Below are 6,062 nucleotides of genomic sequence, written 5' to 3'. Positions count from 1 at the left end.
GGGTTAATATATTATTGGGATTATAACTAGCATAATATAATAATAATAGTAGAATATTGATAATAATTAATATAGGTTATTATTATTATTATTGATAAGATTATTATTATTCATATTTTTAAATTATTATTATTATTGTTTTAACTATTAGTATTATTGGAATAATTAACTTAATACTTAGAATAATGAGGAATTAGGGAATATAGGGAAAAGAATAGAGACGTTAGAAAATACTTTTCACGTAAAAAGAGAAAGAGGAGAGTTAGGGCAAACAAGGGGAATCAACCAGTTTCACCATTGTCAAAGGAAATCAAGCTTGGAATTAAGGTAAGGGGATGAATGAATTCAATTAAGGATGATTGAACATGAGAGGAAAGTGAGGGTTCCTTCCCCTCTTAGGACTTTTGGTTATTTTCCATGAATTTATTAGAATCTTTATGTGTTTGTATGATTCGTGATGAAATTCGTAATCTATGCTTTGAGGGTATGAATTATTGATGATGAATTCCAGAATATATGCAATATGTGATGAAAACTCTTGTGTGCTAGAAAACTATGAATAGATCTGTGAATTTTCCTTGAATCTTGAGTATAGAAGTGTTAATTGTTGTTGTTGTTGATAGATAAACCATGTAGTGTAATCACAAGTTACTGGAGATGATTTGGAACTGATCTGGAACTGAATTAAGAAGTGTAGAAGTGAACCAATTGAGAGGAATTCGTACTAATGCAGGAAAAATGGGTTTTTGTAGTTTCGTCTGGCCATACGCGTATGGGGAAAGGCCATACGCGTACGAGAATCCTATAGGATTAGTAGCTAAAAACAGGCTCTAGTGTTACGCGTATGATACACGTCTGGGTGGGAGGCCATACGCGTATAGGGAGTGATACACGTATGGGCCTGGGCTGAAAAACTTGAAGGAATGAACCCCTTTGGTGTTACGCGTATGGGTCGCTGCGGGAAAGGGCGATACACATATGGGGGAGGGTCATACGCGTATCAGCCTGCTGTGTCTAGTGCAATATGTAGTGATTCTTGAACAAGTAAATAAATTAATTAGTCAATAGGTTAATTAGGATGGGATGATCTGAGGATAATTAGGTGAGTTCTTGTGATTAAACGGAAAATTATGGTGTGTGGGCTATGATTTATGGATTATGACTGTGATATCTTTTATTATGTGAATTTGCTTGGTTCAATGCAGTGGTTCCTAAGGGTGGAATATGGTGAGTACGTGGCTCATGTATGATCAATGAGGATCGTATTGTGTATAATGTTGAGACTAATTTTGCATATTTTCTATGTCATGCATCATTGTGTCATGTCATTGGGAGATGAGTCTAGGTTGGAATCCATGATGGTTTCTTAGTCTCATCCGGACTCTCAGGGTAGAGTCGAGTGGAGATAAGTCATAGTTCAGGGGAACGCGAATGGCTTATCCAGTTTCCGACGGGAATCGGGTTCATAATAAATGAACTGTATTGGTTGTGTTGGTACCGCATGCATAGGGTCGAGATAATGTGATCACTTTGCATACATTATTGAAAATGTGATTAGTGCATTGTGGGGGTGCGTGAAGTTGATTATATTAAATGTGTGTGTATATATGTGCATATGATTATGTATGTGGTGCTTGGTGTATGAATTACTACTCCTTAGCATGTGATATTCACCATTACTTGTTTGAATGTGATTCTCACCCTTTTTTGTTGTTGTGTCTGTACTTCTTGTAGGAGTAGAGATGATCAGGTACTTGGGTAGTTCCTGGAGCTTTGTGTTGCTTTTGGATTGAGTCGTAGGAGTCGCTCTGATACGTAAAACTTGGACGATGGGGATTGTATTTCACATTTGTTTTTAAGTAATAAACTAATTTGTTACATTTAATGTTTCGAATATGATGTTGGACCACAAAGTGTGGATTTTTATTTGTGATTCAAGGCATTAGTGCCATGATTTGGTTTTGTTTTGTATTCCGTTGCTTAATTTCAAAGAGATGTTCTATGAAGAAAATCAACTTGTATGGCTTGAGATTATGGGATGTGGCATCCTGCCTGCTTTTTTCTGTTTTATCACTTTGATTTTTATAATTAAATAATAAATGGAAGTGTGGGGTGTTACAATTGGTATCAGAGCTGGTCGGTCCGTCCGACCAAGTAGTTGAGTTAGTCTTGTGTGATAGTGGTATACTGTTTGTGATAACTTCTAAACATTGTTGCTATTGTGGTGTGAAACAAAAGATGACTGGAAGGAACGATGCTGCGATTGCTTCTGCTTTGCAGGCTGTTGCTCAGGCTGTGGAGAATCAGCCTAATATTGGGGGAAACGATGAATCCCGTAACTTGGGGACGTTTCAGAGGGAGAATCCTCCTACGTTCAGGGGTAACTATAATCATGATGGAGCACAAGTTTGGCTTAAGGAGATTGAAAGAATCTTTCGAGTGATGGATTGTTCCGAAGCGTAGAAGGTACGATATGGTACTCACATGCTAGCTGGGGAGGCTGATGATTGGTAGCTGAGCCCCCGTCAGAGATTGGATATTGTAGGTGAATTTGTTACTTGAGCTATTTTTAGTAAGGAGTTTTTGAGGAAGTACGTTCCGGAAGATGTTCGCGGTAAGAAGGAGATTGAGTTCCTTGAGCTGAAATAAAGGAACTCGACGACCACTGAATATGCTGCTAAGTTTGTGGAACTTGTGAAATTTTATCAGCATTACGGTGCTGAAAATACTAAGTTCTCCAAGTGTATTAAGTTTGAGAATGGACTGCATCTTGAGATCAAACAAGCTATAGGTTATCAACAGATTCGCAGGTTTCTAGAGTTGGTGAACAGTTGCAAAATCTATGAAGAGGACAATAGGGCTCATTCGGATCACTATAAGAGTTTGAGTGGGCAAAGAGGTAAACAACATATAAATCGTGGGAAGCCCTTTGATTCTCCTGCTGATAAGGGAAAGCAGAAGGTGGTCGATAGCTAGAAGCCAAGTGGGAATGTAGCGGTGAAATTGGTGAGACTAAAGCCATGGGAAAGACTTAGCTCATTGTTTTAAACAGAGTCGCCACCGTGCTTTATTGTTTCCAAAAGGAATGGTAGAAAGAGCGAATAAAACCCATAGAAGTTTTTAAAATCAAAACTAATAAACTTATCAGAGATTTGGGTAAGGGGGTTTGTTATACAAGGGGAAGGTTTTAAGCACCCCTCATATCCATGGTACTCTATGGGAACCTCTTTGAAAATGTTATTGTTTTTGTGTACATCTATTTGAAAAAGCATATGTGAATTTGTTTAAAAAGATTGTGGGGATGGGAAAAGAAGTTTTTGAAAGTGAGCTCTATAAGACATCGCATCTTAGGCCTACATACCCCTTTTAAAGAAAAGGGAAGTCAGAGCTTTTGTAGTTCCTCTTAAAAGAAAAATAAAAGGGCCAAAATGGCCAAAATCTTTTTGGGTGGGAGCTTTAACAATATTCAGCAGGTTTGGGAGCTTTAACAATACTCAGCAGGTTTTTAAAAGGGTTAAGCTTTAACAATACTTAACAAGTTTTTAATAAAAGAGGGACCAAGCTTTAACAATACAGGGTCAATGGACTAAGAGTAGTTTCACCGAGAATAATTCTTCTCTTAGTACCAAGGTTTTAAAACAAAAGGGTGGTTGAGCTTTAACAATACAAAACCAAATAAAAGAGACCAAGTGTAACACCCTTCTAAACCCCGCGGCAAATGAATAAATATTTCAGAGTACATGAAACAAGGGTGCCACGATTCAATTTAAAAACAAACATCATACGTCATTGCCATGCATTCACTGAGGAAATTCAACATAATTCATCATAACTCATAAAATAATCTCATGTCAACACAGCGAAAATCCAACTTTCGGATGAGTATAACATCTTTAATACTACATCCCAAAATAAAACCAAGATCATAAAAATAGAGTTATTAAAACATGAACCCTAAGCTAACGTTCCCCAGTGTTACAATTATCAGAGCATGACACTTGACGCTAAACTTACACACTGACTCATGAGCTAATCCTCACCAAGTCCAAAGCCGATATCTTCAATATGAAAATGACAACATGTAAGGGTGAGTCTCATTCACGATTAACAAATATTATTGCATCATAAACAATAACACCTCATAGTTATATTATTCACCCAATTTCATCATATTCAGATTATCAGGAAACATCCATCACTTACACAAACACCAACAAAATACATCATTCAAACACATATCATACTCATCAATCAAGTCACACAAATCCTGCATATGCAATGAACTGACACTATGCATGTGCTACCAATCATCATCAATGGGAATAACCCACCGACCGATCCAACATCGTCAAGCTACGGACCTGCCAGCACAAGTTCCACACCATGGGAACTATGCCCTTCACTGATCCAACATCATCTGGATACAGCCCTGCCAGCACAAGTTCCACACCATGGGAACTATGCCCTTCACTGATCCAGCATCATCGGGATACAACCTTCGTCAATGATTTATGGATGAATGCATACATATAAGATACTTATTACATCTTCGATCCGATGAACAACATCGTCTCATACTCTTACCATCACCATCATCATCAAAAGCATGTATATGTATCAACATCATCCAATACAAATCAATCATCATCATCATCACTAAGAACATACATGTATCCGCATCATTTCCAAAACAGATTAATCATTATTATCCTCATACAATCCTCAACAGTCATCACAAAATCATGTTTTCAAACACATCTTATATCATCACATTTCATCATATATGTTAACAATACATCATCCATAAAACTAACAAAATATTCACATCATACCCATATCATCGCATAGAATGTCTCATAAGCTTCATCATTCAATCAAACAAATCATCACACAACTCATACTTTAAACATAGCATGTATTGACACATCTCATCACTTATATGTACAATACATCCTTCAACAAGCAATTAAATCATAATTTAAAATAATTAAGTTACACCTCATTTAATCATATAAACAGATAGATTATTTCATAAGGCGCGTCACACTCGAAACGACACTAAAAATGGGTTTACGGTTTGAAAATTATGTATCTTAAAAAAATTTCCAAAACAGCTATCACTAAAAGCACGCGGCACAAACAAGGTTCGCGGCGCGAAATGAGTGAATCAAATTTCCCTGACCTTTCTGCCAAGCAGTTCGCGGCGCCAACCCTTGGACGCGGCGCAAACTGGCGATTTCACAAAACCCCCAATTGTAGAAACAACATACGAGTTTTATCCCAATTCCACCAAACCCTGACCAAACTGATTCCAATCGACAAGATTTTACATACAGCCACACAACACATATTATAACACACATTTAGCATACAATTTGCATCTATTATCATCATAACATCATCAAGTCATACAAAGTTTATCAATCATACAATTTTCATCAAACCATCCCCCAAATCCCAATCTAACCTATGATCTAATTGACCTAAACAATACCTCTAATCAGCCCTATCATCTATAACACGATAAGAGATGCTAACCGGAAGAATCCCCCTTACCTTAGCCAAAGATTCTTGATTGATCCTCTTCCTCTTCTGTTCCTCTTTCACGTGTCTGCTTCTCTTCTCTTCTTTCTCTTCTATTTCCCAATTTCTTGTTTATGAAAGTAAAATAAAATAAACTATAACTTAGTAAAATGCCTAACCATTTAGCACCCCTCTTTCACTAAGCACAACCCATGGCCCGATAGCTTATTTTACACAATTTCCAACTTAAGTCCAATTTAAAATACCAATAATCCAAGAAATTAATTTAAACTCCAATTAAATTAATAAATATAAAATATGGGGTGTTACGCCAAACTTTAACAATACAGGGTCAATGGACTAAGAGTAGTTTTACTGGGAATAATTCACCTCTCAGTACCAAGGTTTAAAAACACAAGGGTTTGGTTAAGCTTTAACAATACAAAACCATAAAACAAGTGAAAAGCGTTAACAATACTTTAATACTAAATATAAGAGATTGGAAAAGAGTTTGAGTACTTTGACAATTTTAGTCAATA

The sequence above is a fragment of the Vicia villosa genome, linkage group LG4 (assembly GCF_029867415.1).
Source record: "Vicia villosa cultivar HV-30 ecotype Madison, WI linkage group LG4, Vvil1.0, whole genome shotgun sequence".
In the NCBI taxonomy this organism is placed as follows: Eukaryota; Viridiplantae; Streptophyta; class Magnoliopsida; order Fabales; family Fabaceae; genus Vicia; species Vicia villosa.
The sequence above is the reverse complement of the archived record's forward strand: the minus strand, read 5'-3'. Positions refer to the sequence as shown.